Source organism: Columba livia, chromosome 1 (genome assembly GCF_036013475.1).
Source record: "Columba livia isolate bColLiv1 breed racing homer chromosome 1, bColLiv1.pat.W.v2, whole genome shotgun sequence".
Taxonomy (NCBI): Eukaryota; Metazoa; Chordata; class Aves; order Columbiformes; family Columbidae; genus Columba; species Columba livia.
Window position 1 is genome coordinate 134,732,770 of NC_088602.1, and position 17,477 is coordinate 134,750,246.

Sequence of the window (17,477 nt, forward strand, 5' to 3'; positions counted from 1 at the left end):
AGTCTATGGGTAGGACTGCATGGGCCGTGTAGGGACCTAATGCAGAACTGTAGATGTTATTACACTGAATAAGCACTTCATCCTGCGCTGCCAGAGCTCTTTTCTGCCTCCATCTCAAAGCTACCTGCTAAAGGCCAGTCTATTAAGCCAAGCAAAGTCCTAAATTCTGGACTATACTTCCTTCCTTTTCTTTGATTTCTCAAGTTAGGCAGCTCTGTGTCTAGCTAACAAGCAGATGGGCAAGTTCAGAGGAAAACTGAAGTGATAACGTTGCTAGGAGTTTCAAAATTATTTCATAGTGGTTGTAATGTTTTAGGGAGGGGTATCTGTAATCATGCAGTTTATGAATCACGGTTGATATTACGAGGTTTGTCAGTATGAAAACTACCTAGTCTTTGACCTAGCATGGACATATATACATGGGTAAGCTAGGAACAACTGAATGTAGTCAGGAAGAGTTCTTTGGACAGTAGACAGTTATTATGCATTTGTGATAGTTACTAAGAACAGAACAAAGATACTGATCAGTGAGCATGGCTTTAAAATAAATGCCTCATAGGACAAAGGCCATGGAAGATAGACATAAAAGCTAATAGAATAAAAACAGACCTTCAAGTCAAGTATGCAAAACTAAAGGCAAGGTCCCTCTACCAGCAAATAATACACAGCCATAGAAAAGGAAGGCAACCCAGTGGTGCTTCAGCTTAAAGAACACTCTGTCATGTCACAGCACTAGTGGAGATGAAGCATAAGCATGGGTATATTTATTGCCTTACCAAAAGCTGAGTAAGAGATGCACACAACTGTTCTGTAAAATCTATACGTTTTGTTTCCGTGTGCCTATTTTGTTTTGGTTAAGGGAGCCTATACCAGACAGTTCACACCTTTTGGAGGGTCTGGAACATGTAGCTTGTAGGGGTTTGGACTGGCAGTGTAGGGCACACAGCAGGAACCCAGGCCAGATGGTGTGTTAGCCAGATTGTACACGCCCACTCTCAAAAGGACAGCAGTAGAAGGTGCTTCCGACAGAGTACCTAAACTAGGGAACCAAACCCGGAAGCAGGGACTGGATATTGCTTACTCTCTGAAAACTTAGAACTTTTGGGGGTCTGACCACAAGGTCTCTTCAAACAGGCAATGTGACTTCCTTAAAAAAAAAAAAAAAGAAAAAATGTAAAAATGAGGTCTTGAACAAACTGCATCTGGGGCAATGGCTACCTGTATTTCCCTTAGCTTTGATAGAGCACACTTTTCTATTTCATCTCTAAGCCGTGTGAAATCTATGAATCAGCTCTTCTATGAATACAATCTAACAAAGAGGTATCTATGTTTTATTAGGGGGGGAAAACATATGTCTACCTACATCCTTCATGGTTAATGCTAACAACATTGCCTAATGCCAATAAAGATCTATAGATAGACAGATAGATATAGAGACATCTTTTGTAATTGAACCTGGTTACATAAAACTTCAAATTTAACAACTCTGCTGCAAAAAGATTTCCATCCATTGCTTAACATGGACTACTGCACTGTGCTTATTTTTCAAAATGTAGAAAAAAGATCTTAAAATATAAACCTATCTCTGTGCTTAGAGAATAATACTCTTTTTTCACTTCAGTGAATGTTGATCTCCAGAACATTTTTCATTACACATCGGCTGATTTAGACTTGGTGATGCTGCCCCTAACACCTGTAAATCAAAGGAAAGATGTGCAGGGCTGCACTGCTCTGACACCTCATCTCTTCCCTGGCCATCACATTTTCACCTGTTCATTGTGTGAACACAGGTGGCGTGCTGGCAATGCAGCTGCTAGCAAGCTTGGTGCTAATCTGAGGCGGACACAGATTCTGTGTCCTCTCAGCACTGGTTTGTCTCCTGGCTACAGGTCACTTCTCTGGTCCTGATCCTGTACTCAGGTCACACTACAAGGATTTCAGTTCTGGACTAAGCCTGGATTGTCCTTGGATCTACATCCCTTTATATAGCTTATTTTAAAATGTATGTGAAACATACATTTCAGTAAATATATTGTAAATAAAAATTCAATAAAAACTCTTTTCTTCTGAAATTTATTGTAAATATAATACACTAAGAACTTAGTCACTTTCATCTAATAAAACTATTTATAAACTAAAAATTCTGGAATGTAGTAGTCATATAAAATAGCTCTTTTTAACTGGGAAAAAACAGCTGTCTGACCTAATCTGAACTCATCATAGTCAGGAGCCTTTCTTCCTTGTGAATGAGGCCTGGATGAATCTTGAGAAAATCTTCACAAATACCTCTGCTTCTTACCTCTCAGACAGACATTCATGCACACATATACACAGACACATAGCCCCCACTTCATTTTTTTTTTTAATGCAAATTTCATGCTGATTCAGGCTATAGGACTCATAACTCTAAAATTGTATGAAGTGGGAATTTTACATTCTGCCCCCTGTCCAGCCAGTGGATTATTTTTTATTACAGCATAAACTTACCAGACCCTCAGCCAAAATTATTTTATGTACATTTTGTTTAAAGATTTGCTGTGCTTATCTTAGAGGATATGCTACAGACTGATAAACCCTGCTTTCAAGAGCCTTCCTATAGTCTTCTTTCACTTTGCATGTCTTTAAGTAAGGGCAGATACAGCACAATATCTCACAGTCTCTTCTACACTATGGCCATGTCTTGTAACATGTGCTGGTAGGGGTAAACAGTTTATTCACTCACTTTGTATATGAACAGTCTTTAATTCCTTCATGCAGAAAGGAAATAAGCATGTATCAAGTACAGTGGGACCCTTTAATGCAGAAACATTTGTCTACCAGAATTTATATCAAGAACAAAGCTCATTTATCATAAGTTCTACCAACACCAGCAGCAAGAATATACCATGCTTCCTGTCAGGATGACCTTTATCTTTAAGTAAGAGAGCAGCAAAACAATAAAAGAACAAATCTGAAGTTCCTAGAGGAGAGCACAGTATGTTCTGCCTCTGCAACACATTACAGGAAAAGCAAGAATAAAAAGCCTAAAAGAAAGACATCACAAAGGCAGATGCCAAGGCAAGAGCAGACAAAGCTAGACAAAGCTAAAGGAAGAAAATAGAAACATTTAACATACCCAACCCTCTGAAATGCCATTTTTTCTCTCTCAACAGCAATTTTGGGACTTCCAGGAAGTTTTATGCCGTTGTTTGTGGAAAACATCAACCTGGTCAGACCTGGATATCAGTAGAGGATTTGTTGTTCTGGCAATTGTTGCTATTGTTTAGGAAAACACATGGGGAACGGATGAAACCAGGTCCTGGGTCTGTGCTGTGACTGAAACAGAAGACCAGTATTGAAGAGAGGGAAGTAAAAGAAAAGGTGGAGACACAAAAAGCCCCAAATTCTAACAAAAATCCCAAATACACAGGCAAGAGAAGGGGAAGCAGATAGGAAAAAAACACCTACACATAAATTAATCTCCAATTCAGAATTTTCCTCTTTACCAGTTTTTTTGGTGGTGGTGGGTTTTTATACTGGTTGCTTTATTTCTAGCAGAAAATGCTCCCTGTTCAGCCTGACAATCAGGGGAATATTTATGACTGTTCTTTAAAACAGGGAGATGTACTTCAGTAACAAAAAGCTACGTCATTAGCTCAATTAGGAAACAATGTATTACACCCCTTTTGACAAAAGGCAAGAAGCTGAATCAGCAATAAAAGAGAGCCTAGCAAGGCATGTCCTGCTGTGGTTAATGCTTCTTTATTTGCCAATATACACTAGCCTTTCTGTACAATGATGTACATGAGTACGTGATATACAGAAGTTCTCTTGCCAAGGCCACCTAATCCTACATCTGGTTCCACACTTTCAACATCAGTTTTCAAGATCCAGCATTCTTTTATGGAAGCCCTGTCCCTCCTGGTTTTAGAAGAAGTCATGCTGAAGTTGTCACCAAATACTCTTCTCATGCCTGTGTAAGCTCTGTGTGTGTGTGCAAAAAAGGGTTTTGCAAGTAACTTGATTTCCAGAAGTACCAGAGGCTTGAAATTGCTCTTTGCCACAATCTCTTTGGCACTTCTGTAAAAAGAAGCCGTGTTATTAGGTATCAAATTATGAAATTAGGACACTACCTTCAGGCTGCTCTTCTTCTGGGCCTTGCACCAGCGAAAGGCTAAATACTGCCTTCAATTATCACACTGCAGCCCTTTGGTCTTGGGGGGCAGGTAAACAGATTGCATGTGCAGAGCATCTTCTTAAATGTACACAATTGGGAGATTTCAAATTTCTCTCCATTTTGCAGGCATAGCACCAGACACAGCCAATCTAAAAGTTTAGTCAGAACAGGTTCCTATAGAAAACTCGAAAGCTATAGCTTTACATTCAGCTGTAGAAAAAAAATAAAAAGCCCATATACTGTGATAGTCTTCACTTTTCACACCTACTCAGTGTCAACACCTGTTTAGCTGTAGATTTTTGAAAAAGCAATTACTTATTTTAATATTGCTGCAAAAGTAGTTTATTTCTACAAAACTGATTTATTTTATTTCATATTGTTCAACATAATCTATTTCTAGTATATATCTATAATGCACTGTGGGTAGAAAGAGAATCTCTGATGAACACATCCTAGTCAGTTCTAGAAAGGCAGATAATTTCCTTCACTTAATAATAGTTTTCTTTACTCTTGGCTGCAAACTCTCATAACCAACACCATGCCAAACATTCAAAGATTGGATTATGGCCTGTCGTACTTGATTATTTTTGTCAGCATGCTGACCCAGGGTGCCCTTTTCTTGTGTTGTTCCTTCTGTTTCCATTTTTCATGTCATCCAGCTTTTCATCTTGTCAATCAGCTTTTGACTTCCTGATTAAAGTGTCTGTCACAGGAGCAGCCTGGTCTCCAGTCAGTTGTTTAATTTGTTCCTCATGGCATCCAATTGAGTTGTTCATCTGGCCCAGCTGTTCCCAAGTGCTTCCAGCATCACTTTTTCATGTGTTTGGGTTTAACCTCTATATCTATGTACAACAGTGTGAATTGTTCCATTCATTCTGTTGACTGTGGATTGCTTTGCCTCCGTCTAATGCCTTGACATTGCTAGGACGGCTGCTACTGTATTCTGCGGCTTAACCAGCTGAGAGAAAAGCAGTATTGCACCCTAGTGTTATGGTAACAAGTACAACTAAACAGACTAGTTCTCAAGTATTATAGCAGGCCCAATTTTTAACAATTAGGAACATGTAATGGAAAACTCTGCTCTCAGAGATTTGAATCCACCCAAAAAAATAATGTTGATGACGGTTGGCAGGAGGAAAGAAACGTTACTTTGCCAGGAATTTTTAGCATTCGCTTGAAATCAGTTCGCTTCATTATCATGAGGGATGTTTTCTCAGTGCCAAGTCTAGGCCTGGTATAACCCAGCCATAACTCTCAGTGACTTATGTGGGAGTTGCACAAGCTCACAGCAGGGCTAAATTTGGTGATTTTACAGAAGTCGTATAGGCATCCAGTTGGAACAATGGAATTTAAATCAATTCAGTGTCATTGCAGCAAAATGCTCAAATCATGTTGTGTTGCTTTAATTGCTGCTTTTCAGAGAGAATTAGGGGAAAAGGATTAGCATGAAATTCTGACTGTGCTCCATGATGTTTTTTCATCTGGAATAACAACCGATATGCCTCAGTTTCCCTACTGGATATAACAATACACATATCGCATTGGGACAAAACACCGATTGTTTATTAAGTAAGTTTAAGCAGAAAAATGCTGAGTATTATTATTTATGATTACTCCAAGCTAATCTAATTGAGTGTAATGTTGGAATAATTGTGAACCATGTATGATGGGGGAGGAAGACATCTTCCGATCACCAGCTTTTGTTTTTGACTGAGGCCAGGTGAAGTCCGTGCTGTAGGGCGCATATTGATTGTTTTAGGGTTTGGGAAGAATCTTTTTTTCCTGACCCACTGCTCTATTGTTTAATCTTTTTTTCCTGTCTTCTACTGCATCACAAAGTATTGTCATTTGCTAACAGCAGGATGACTTAATGACCTTTCTCACATTAGCAATTATCTACTTCTGTGCAAAAGCATATTGCATTTATATAAATTTTATCTGATAAAGGTATAGAGCAAAAAAAAATTGCTCCCAAGCTGGGTGGATTTTCAGCAGACTGCAGCTTTTTTTTTCCTGTTGTGCTAGATTCATTTCTCCACAGACACATCAAGACTTGAAGTGCTGATTCCATAGCACTGTGAATTTTTAGTAGAGTTTTATATATCAGAAGAATTTTATTAAAATAATATTAACTCAGTCAAGTCCCTGCTGGATGCCTGTCCACATCGTAAAAACCACTAGCTTGACTGGCACTCACTGGCACCCTTATAGGAACTCTCAGTGGGGAAGCCAAGGACTGAATGGACCTGGGTCCTGAAGTGCCCTTTCATCCCTACAGGTGGTCCTTCCAGCTCAGAAGTGAGGTACGTTCTTGGAGCAGTACCATACCTGTTCTGGGGCTAAACAAATGACTTCAGCTTTCATCACCTTCAAGGCAAAACTTTTCAAGAGTCTTACATTTTTTTCTTTTCTCTTTTTTTTTTTTTTTTCTTCAAATAAAGAATCTAAAGTTTTGTCAGCTTGTTAAGAAAACTGTATTCTTTCCAGTAGTAGTTTTTGCATGTTTAGAAAACAGAGGTACACATAAGAGAGGATCAGGAAATATCTCCAGTAGCACTTGGGGTTTGGAGCCATGATACCTCTGAGAGATTGCTGCTTTCCTCTTGCTTTCTCATTGGCTTTGTAGAAGCAGCCACAGGACCCTTTTACAGAATGCAATCTGGCTTTAATCACCACTAAATGGCTTCCATCCTACTGGAGATTTGTTTGGGAAGGACTGTTCCTGAAAAACACTGCTGTGAAATGTATGCTATTTGGAATGAGTTTGAATTGGAAATGCATTCTATTTGGAATGAGTTTGTATTTTTTAACCTCACAATATTTTAGGATGGGTTAAAAAATATGGCAGAACAGAGGGAATATGTGCACCGGGCTTAATAAGTATGCACTTCCTATTAGTGTCTGAGTCTCTCGTGGGTGCAAAAATAGAAAAAGGAAGAATTAGCTCTGAAAAATAAAATGCATCCTGTGGCCACATGCAATGCACCCATTCAAAAGAGGCCGCACAGTTAGTACTGCTGGGCTTGCTTGGAAACTTTGGTCCTCTGAATTTGGTTCCCTCTTATATTTTCCATGAGCTTGACTCCTTCTTGGTTAGTGAAGAAAATAATTGCACAATGTCTCAAATCTGCCCTTCCCCCAGCTTCTTGTATCATAAAATAACTCCAGGCGCAATATGTTATGCAAGTCTGTGATCATCCTTCTAATTTCTTATAAAAGATATGACCTCGTTATCAATGAAGATATTTTTAAAGTACTGATTATCTGAGCTAAAACCTCATGGATAGAAATGAAAAATATATTCTCCTTTCAAGCTCAACTCCATATTGGTTACACTCAATTCAAATTCTACATGCATGTCTTTGCAACCAAAACAACTACACTACTTTCAAGATATGTGAAGTATGAGGTCAAACTTTGGGATGCAGCTGTAATATCGATAGTTTATGCTACAATGTTTTGGGGGTGTACTGACTTTACTAACACCTGAGAATGGAATCTGGCCTACAGGCACACATTTATTAACATCATTCTAAAAATTTGTACAATATAAAGCCTGAATCAAAGTGAGGCATCCAATTGCATTTCTGGATCATAAGCTGAGCTGTTTCTCTTTATGCATAGAGGAGCATGTAGTTGTCAGATTGTGACACCTTTTGATTTGTGTATTATGCACTGTACTTCTCATCAGTTGGGAAGCCGTTTTGTTCTCAAAGTTCCACATGGACTGCGAAAGGAGATGTATACTCAATATTCTTCCACAGAGGTTTTACTTTCTTTCTCTTCCTTTCTTTCTTTTTCTTTCTTCCCTTTTTCTTTTTTTTCCCATTTTTCTTCTTCCTTTTTTCTTTTTATCTCTTTTTTTCACTTTTCTTTTTTCTTTCTCCTTTTTTCTTTTTTTTTTTTTCCATTCTCAGCCTAAAAGGGTTGCTTCAAGTGGTGCTGTATATATTGTGCTCTTTATGCACCTAGCAGTAGAGCATCTATGCTCTAAGAAGGCAGAAGATCTGCAGCCTCTCATTCCTTTTACCTTTGATGTCTCCAAGAAATGTCTGAAATATCAGTATATTTACTGAACATAGAGGAAAAACTACTTCCCCCAGGGTGAAGTAACTGGATTTAGAATGGCTTACAAGACACCTCCCCTATGGAAGAGGATGAGCTTCAGGGCATATATAAATATGCATCATATACACATAGTCATCCTCTCAGCCAGAAGAAATACATGTGTTTAACAAGCATATTTCGAATGCAACCTGGTTTAACTTCTGCTGCACTAATAACTCCCACAATTAAGCAATGTTGATAGCCAATTAGCTCACATTTTTTCATATGGAAGGAGCAAATATAGGCAGGTATTTTACCCCTTTTGTGTCCTTAGGCCATCAGCATGCCTAACACTGGGAAACTATAATTGTAATCCTCTCAGATACAGTTTTTCTTCCGTTATATTAGGAGGTGATAAAACGAAACAGCATAATTGAATATTGAAAAGGCTGGATAACTTTATGAGTATTGCTACTACTAATAGCCACCTTATGTGTAAGTGAAATCTTTTGCTTGGCAGGATCTAAAAACTTCCCAATATGCATACAAGGATAATTTCACTTATCATTCAACTTTTCTCAGGCAACTCTGGTGCATAGAAGGAAGACTCAGTTAGATGCACAGTAAGCTGGGCACTTAGTGGAAATGTTAGTGCTACCCTATAATCTGTACGGCAGGTCCTACTTTGTGATGGGAAGGTAATATTGTGTGACCTACTCCAGGTCATAAGCCACTGTGGTGGTCCTAGAAGTTGTCACCAAAAGGCACTTTATGATTCTTTGTACTCCTTGAGCACAGTCAGAGGCTTAAGGTCACAGCCTGGTCCTCATAATTCCTTTTTTTCAATTTTTCTAAAACTATATTAAATAAATACTATGTATATAATATTGATTTGCTTCCATCTTCTGTGCATTTATTTTCAAAACATCATCCCGTAGCTACTTATTGCAATGCTAGAGTAGGTGATATTTTAATGCACTCTCATTTCCATTAAAAATTCTACTGGAAAAGTGTGAAATATCCTTTTTTGTATGTGTGTGAATAGTGCCTTTAATGCTCAAGTTTAAATGAATGGTGTATTTTTTGGCTAGGTGTCAAAGACTTAACAGAACTTGTACTATAGTCTTCTCACAGGAAAAAACAAATAGTTTCACACTGAGGTATTTGGAAACAGGTGTGCTGAACAATTACAGAATGTTACAGCTCTTGAAGGCAACCCTCCAAGAAATTAAGGTCTAAAAATTTATGGTAACACTATCACATTGATAAAATATCTATTAATAAGTCCCACTGAACAAGAGAAAAAGTGACTGGAGCACAAGGAGAAGATGTGATCACTATTGAGTCAGGGCATGAAGCAGCTAGAGCTGTTGTCAACAGGTCTGGAAACAAAACAATAGAAAAGCTTCACTTGGAATGTGATTTGGAACAAGAGATCAACAGTGTCCACGCCCACTCTCACAGCCACCACCCTGCCTCAAGTGGCTGGACACTCTCCTGGCCATTCTCAGCCGAGTGTCTGATGGAGCCATCACTGCTCATTTAGCACACAGCTACACAACTTCATAAAACTGAGCAGAAACCTTCTTTGCTGATGCCCCTTTTTCCTAAAACTCTGGTTCCACAATTCTGTCTCACCATGTCTCCATTTCATTTTGATTCTCTCCTGAAAAAGAAAGCTTTCCACACTTTGTCTCTTCCTTGGTTATGGTACAACTCAAACTCTTCCATGAAACCTGTAAAGCTAAGATTTCACTTGCACCTCCTGATTTCTAACAAACATCCAGAAACCATGCTAAGCATTCCTATAAATCCACAAAAAGGAACCCAGCCTTTGGTCCACTCCCTTGAAATGTTCTGTTCTTACAAAAATTACTTTTGCCCCCAGGCACATCTGTATAGCAAACCTTTACCAGGATCTCTTGACTTATTTTGCACTTTCCCACTTTGAGACCACTATTATTGGAAATCTGAAGTTGTCTCCTCCATCAAGTCTGATTTATCTGTCACCTCAAGACAACGTGACCCCACATCTTCAGCCCCCAAATCCACCAGCTTATGTGTGCAGTGCTTTCACATGGTGTAAAGAGGAATTCCTCCCTGACTCTCTCCACATGCAGATTATGGCCCTATCAGTATTTTAGCTTATGTAGCTACACATTTTATTACTGGGCACAAAATTATTCCTCTCCATTTTCAAATCCACCCATACTGTTTGACTCTCTGACCTCCTGTGGCAATAGATCCCAAAGACAATTCTCTGCCTTTGCCAAGGCTGTAACAGAATGTTTAATGTTGAAGGATGAAAACACATTATCATATCTTTGATGTTTAAAAAGAGGGGAGAGACCTCAAGACCTTTCTGCATATTATACAGCATAACACATTCGTATGCTCTCTGCAGAGCTGGCATGTCTTATTCAAGGTCAACTCTACTCTACACTCTGGTCCGGCAACCTCCCTCCTTAAGTTTTCATATTTCAGTTACAATTCAAGTTGCTAAATTTGGAAGTCCAGGCTAAAGTGAATGAGCAGATTCATCTGGCAAATAGAAAAAAAATTTCTAGTGCTTCGTACTGCTGTTGTGCTTCTTTGACAACAACAGTGCAATAGCACCCTGCATTCATGGACCTCAAAGAACCTCTGTAGAAGTGGGCCAACGCCTTCAGCCCCAGTACCAACAGAGCTCCAAAATGCATACATACTCACGGAAAGAGGTAAGAAGTAATTTTACTGATATTATTGCGGACACAATGGTGCAAGTTTTTCATAAGTGTCAGGAGAATCAGACTTACAGAACTTGAGCCGTGGAAAAAAACTGATTTGATCCACAATTACATAGCTATTTAGCAGCACAGTAAAGAAAACAGTGTACATCTCCTGGCTTTCAGTCCTCTCCTCTCTAGATGCTGGGCAGTATCACTACTTTTTCTATAATAATTGTACTATGTGCTTAACAAATTGTATGAAAGCTAGTGAAAGGCAATTTAGCCTAAGGATACTCTTCAGGCCTCAGACAGCCCTTTTTCTTCTGTAAGACTTTATCCTCAACAAACTAAGGCTGGTTCATCAGCCACTTGAAAAGCCTCAGAAACAGGAAAAATTAACATCAAGTCAGACTCCAGGTCTTGTTGTGATCCTCTTTGGGCTTGTCAAGGGACTTCCTGATCTTATTATAGCTTCCAATGGAGCAAGAGTCTTCCTAATTATTACCTTACATTGTGAATTCTGACCAGATGTTGTCCAAAGAAAAGCATATATTTCCTGAGAAAACTGTCCTTTTTTTCTAAAAGAAACCAAAAAATAAGACCACCGTCATTTTTACTTCGTCCTAACTAAACTGATGTAGACATAGTTTCCTTGAAACAAAAGTAGGTCTCCATCAAACAACATCCACTGTGTCTGGCGCTTCACCTGCTTATGCATGCTATTTCATAGCCTGCTTTACAAAAATCTTGATTTCAAAAATCAGAGTGTACTGAAATCGCTTTGCACCTCAAACATCAGTTAATGAAGTTCAGTGTTGGAGACCTCTGTCCTCTATAGAGTAGACTGTTCCCTCCACCTTGATCCTCTTTGTTGCTTTTTCCTCTTTCTCAGGTGTCTGAGAGTGCAAAAATGGCCACCAGGCTTCTGGTTTTTCTCAGACAACACTTGTGTTAGGACACAGTGTGGCTTCCAGGCAGGTATGAACACCAGCCTCGGACTCAAGAAGTCACAGATTCTGTTTCTACCTCTGCTGTTGCAGTTTCTCCTTTGGTACAATACTAATTACCTGACTTGCAAAGCTGAAATTGGTGTTGAAAAGCCAGCTTCACAGAGTTATTGTCTAATGGAATATGATAATTTAGGATCTGCCATTCTGTCCAACCTCGAGTTTGGCTGGAAAAGTGCATGCTGGGCTTAGCTTGCCTACTGTATTTGTTGCTAGTATTGGAGGGGTGGATAGAGACAATGGAAACTCAGTACCAATCTTCATGATAAAACATATGCTGCCACATTATAATATTGCATTACATTTACGCACACACAAACAAATATACACTCACACACACAAACTCAGTTACATCAGTTATTTAGCATTCCTAGTTGTATGTAAATCTAAGTCATTATAATCCCTGTACAAAATTAATTACAATCAGAAATTCCCCCATTCGTATTTTCAGAGGGTTACCAGATATTCTTTTAATTTGACTCTCCTGTCTTGTCAAAATAAAAGCTCTTTGCCTAACATTTGTGAGGCCTCTAAGCTTAATTGCATTCATCTTTATCAAGTCTTGAAACTGGCTGATATATTTAAATGAGCTAAAATAAAAAGGTTTGAGGCAACTGAAGTCTCTTCAATAAACTGAAGAAAAATTTTTGAAATACTATGGAAGCAGTAGTGACCAAAGCTGTAAAGAAGAAAGATTTTAAAACTAATAAGTTGCCAAGTGGGTTCTTTTCTTAATTAGTCTTCCTTTCAAAGAATTAGTGAGTAAAAGGCTTAAAGAAGATTAAGTGAAATTTGAATGCTACCCACAGTCTATAAGTAAGACTTAAATTAGTCTTTCATTTGGCCCATGATAATTCTATTATATGTCCTGCTACTTTCTAATTTCTTTGTCTCTCCTCCCTACATTTCTTCACTGTCAGATGTGACTTTGTTGGAGGAGACACTGAATATCTTGCAGCCTATAAAAACAGTCGAGTTACATTGCTACTCTTCTCCACTCGTTTTTTTTTTCAGCTTTCATTGTTAATCGTTGTAAGTATTCAAGGGTTTACACTTGGAAATGGTAGTCAGAGGTGGTGGGTTCAGCTCTTAGCTCTGTCACAGACGTCTCAGCAGCCTTAGGAGGTAGCTGCAAGGGATCACACTCAACTGAGGTGGCTATTCTCTCTAGGGCCCAAGCCCTCTGAAGCAGGCACTATCAAGCTGTGGGTTTTGGACCCTTGAGGGTCAGAGGGTCTAAGATAGTTGATGAAGAAGAACAAATATACTGTTAGAGGACTCTGAATGGTGCTGAACTATCTGTAGGTCAGTTAAAAAGGCACTTGTCCAGGGAGAAAACGTCCTCTTGTTGAATACCTGTATATAGTTTTAATATTTCTGTGACTGAATTCCCAGCCAGTAATGTGATGGAGTAGTGTGACAACTTGGAGTGTTTCCTACCCTGTCTTCCCTGTTTATTTTATAAAACCATAAACTCATAGATTCTGTTTCTATAGAGTTTCTTCTGTCTCTGCAGGCGATGTTGCTCTTTCATCTGCTGTTACGAGTGGTTCTGAAGCAGTGAACACAAGCAAGCACCCTCTCCATTCAGGGCTCAACTCTCCACAGCCTGATCCCTGGTTCTAAGTGGAGAGAGCAGCTCTGTCCCACCCCAGGCGTGGGGACTCCAGTCTCAGGCTGTGACAAGGTGTGACAACCTAATACAAATGTAAAACGTCAAGCCCATCAGAGCCTCTTACTTTATTTCTCCCAGACTTTTCTCTCAAATGAATCCTGGACTAGAGCAGAGCTGGACCTAGAGCAGGCATGTCAAACTAGTTTTCACCAGGGGCCACATCAGCTTCGCAGTTGCCTTCAAAGGGCCGAATGCAAATTTGGAACTGTATAAATGTAGGAGTAGTTACATTTATACAGTCCCAAAATAACATTCGGCCTTTTGAAGGCAACCGCGAGGCTCATGTGGCCCCCAGTGAAAATGAGTTTGACACTCCTGACCTAGAGGGTCAAGATTTGTGGGTCTTTATTAACACATTATTTGGAGGTTGGGAACAGACTTTTTTTTTTTAATCTCAGAGCTTCTTAGTGGTATTGCCTACCACACAGTGTGGTCAATAGCTATGCCTGTGAAATTTATTCACTGCCATAGAAACAGGTGATGTAAAAAATAGCTTTCATTTAGATTTGTGACAAATTCACAGAAGAACTGAGTTTCTGTAATGGCTGGAATGAGGAGATGCAAACTATGTCAGCTCTAGGCAGATTCTTATTTTGATAGAAGCAATGACTCACTATATGACCATGGACAAGTCGTTCAATTTTCTTGTGCTTTAGTCAACAAAACTATAAAATTATTAAAAGACAAAAAACAAAAAGTCCTCAGATTTTACTGAAAAACAAATCTTTCCTCTGAGCTCAGTTGGTGAATAAATGACAAAAACAACAATATGAAACATGGGTGTAACCCATGTTTTGCCAAATACACCACAAAAATATGAAGAGGGTGCAGAGGAAGAGAAGGCGGGAGGCGGAGGGGTGTGGAGTGGGAAAGATCAGCAAGAACGCTGAAATGCCCCAAAGCACATGAAATCATATTAGCAGAAACAACTTCAACGAAAGAGAGTATAGATGCCCACAGGGTGGTGAGTAGGAGGGCGTATTCCAAAGAAAAATAGCAATCAAATGATCTAATGCTGTTTTCATCACAAGCAGCCTTTAAAACTAGATAGTGATTGTCTCACCATTTCATGGGGTACAGTATGACAACTATTTAAACGTGCCCAGAAACAACACCAGTCAGACTTTAGCACAGCTAATGAAGGATGGTTTGTCCAATATTAACTGTAGAGAGAAACATGGATGTCTAAAAGACACCATCGTCTACCAGTTGTGGTCTCTTGGTTTAGTCTGCTCAGTTACATCTGTTTTGCCAAGGCCATATGCAGAAACCAGGGAGCGTAGGTAGGTACTACACACATTAAGCGAGTCCTGAAGGATCTGCATCATGTAACAAGGGATCCAGGGGCTACTTTATATGCTGTATGGAGTCTCCTGTATGTGCAAAAGATACACCATGCTGCATAGATGCATAGATCTGATGCATCCTACAAAAACCCCAATGCATGCTGGCATCTGGCTTTCTCAGCCATCATTATAGCTGGGATCTCAGGCCTTTTGACCCTGGCTGCTGTGCTGTATCCTCAGTTCTTGCCTGGGATGAAAGACTGGGAAAAAAAAGTGTCACCCTCTGAGGCATCAGCGTTATTTCTAGGACCTAGTCTGTGCTGCCTGGCCATGGCTGGTTTAGTTTTCTATGGAGACTGAGGCTGCAGCAAATGTGCTGTTGTGTTAGACTGCTCCTAGCAAAGAAAGCAGGATGATGCTTTAGCCCTGGCTGCAGCAACCAAGTGGCTGTAATGGAGTGAGAACATGAAACACAGAAGAAAACAATGAACAGCGGAAAAGTCAAAGTTAGGCCTGCAGCAGAGAGAGGCTACAAAGGTATCTTCAAAGAGTTTTCTGGGGGAAAGAAAAAAAAAAAGGAGCAGACAACATACATATTAATGAACCAGAAACAATATTGAAAAACAACCTATTATCCTTACTCAGATCAAAAGAACATGAAGATTAACACCTCAGACATCAGACCTCTGCAACAGGAGAGTGAGCTTAGCAACAAGTCTGCTTCCCCCATCTCCCTTTGTTTTTGTGACTAGGACCAGGCAAAGAGGGAGCAGGTTCATTGTGAGGAGCTGTGCAAGTGGGCCTACAACCCCAGTAGTTGCACAGTGGAAATTTAAAAAAAGAAAAAAAGAAAATTAAAACTGAGCAAAGACTCAGTAAAATCTGCATAAGTGTGGGAAGAAAGTGAAGATGAAAATTATATGGGCTACAATGCAAAGACAAAACTTATTGTCTTGCCTCGTTTGAGGGAAGTGCTGGAGCACTTGGGGAAAGATGTCACATTATTTGCACGCTCCTCACTGAACTGCTGAAAGGCTTCCCAGTGGCTGTCAATCTCTTCTTCTCCCACCTCAGAGCCCTCTTCTACTATAAGCTCATGAGGCTTCCTGGCTTTCCAAGAGAAAGACAGTCCTACAGTGCTTGTCCCTGCAAACACATTTTCATCTGAAAATCAGAAACATTCTCTGCTGTGATTGTGTCCACTTGCAATGGGACTGACTCTATGATCTGACAAGTTTTTTTCCATATTTAATATATTTGATAGGCAAAATAGCAATTTAACCAAATTAGGTTTTCTTTTAATAATTTTCCACACCACAGACTGTTATTTAGGGACTCCCACCAGGTGTGTGAAACCGCATCTACATGGTGAGGGCATTTACAATGATGAAATGAAAGCTACCCAGAAGTGGTTACAAGTGAAGGAAAGGTACCTCTGGTGATGACAATAGGGAGAGACACATTCATTCTCTGCCAGAGATTTCATAACAAAAATCCCTCTTTCCACACACCTATCTTCTATTAACAGCTCTCATTTGCTAGAGGCAATGAATTTCAGGCCAGCTTCTTTCTGATTTTTTGCACTCATGATCATACATGAACTGATGATGAAAAGAGTCAAAATACAAATATAGAATCCAGCACATTTTTCATAGCTACTTTGATGTTTCACAGATCATACAATCCAAAGAGAGAAAACAAAACCATTTTGTTTTGCCACAAATGTGGCTGAACTGAATTTCAACCTTCCTGAGATCAACAGAAGTTTTGCTGTTGATTGCAAAGGATCTTCACTTGATTTCATATGCAGGATTCATTAGATAGGAGATAGTCATGTTAGTTTTAGTACAGTCATTTTCCTCATTCTCTAGCCGTTTTAAAAATAATCCAAACTTTTCCTAGCTGTGATAGGAAGAGAGTCATTGGACACAAGGTAGAACATAGGAAATGTCAGTCAGATTTAAGGAAAAACTTTTTCAAGGTGAAAGCAATTAGCCACTGCAACAACTGAACAGAGGGGCTGTGAAATCTCCACCCTCTGAGATATTCAAAACTTGGTTAGGCATGCCCCTGAGCAACCTGTTCTAAACAGAAGTGCTGTGAGGAGGACATTGGACTAGATGGACTGAGGTTCCTTCCAACCTAAACTGTTCTGTGAATCTGCATATGGGAAGCACAGTAGCTTACTAGATAACTGCACTGTGTGGATTGGATCTCTGACCCTGATAGTCTTCAGACACTACAGAAAACAGTGATAAATACTAAGAAGAAATCCAGAATTCATGTATATTGGAATTAGAACCATTTACAGGAAGATGTAGACTTTGGTCCAAAATACTGCTTTGCATAGTAAAAATGCCGTTGCTAAAGGGCTGATCATTTAACCAGTCCCTCATGTGTTTTACCTAAAGTTTGCATGGGTGATTTGAAACCCACTCCAATCTTTTTTTTTTTTTTTCTGAATAAGATCACAGAACCACAGAATGTCCTGAGTTGGAAGGGACCCACAAGGATCATCGAGTCCAACTGCTGTCCCTGCACAGGACAACCCCACAGTTCACACCATGTGTCTGAGGGCCTTGTCCAGTCTCTTCTTGA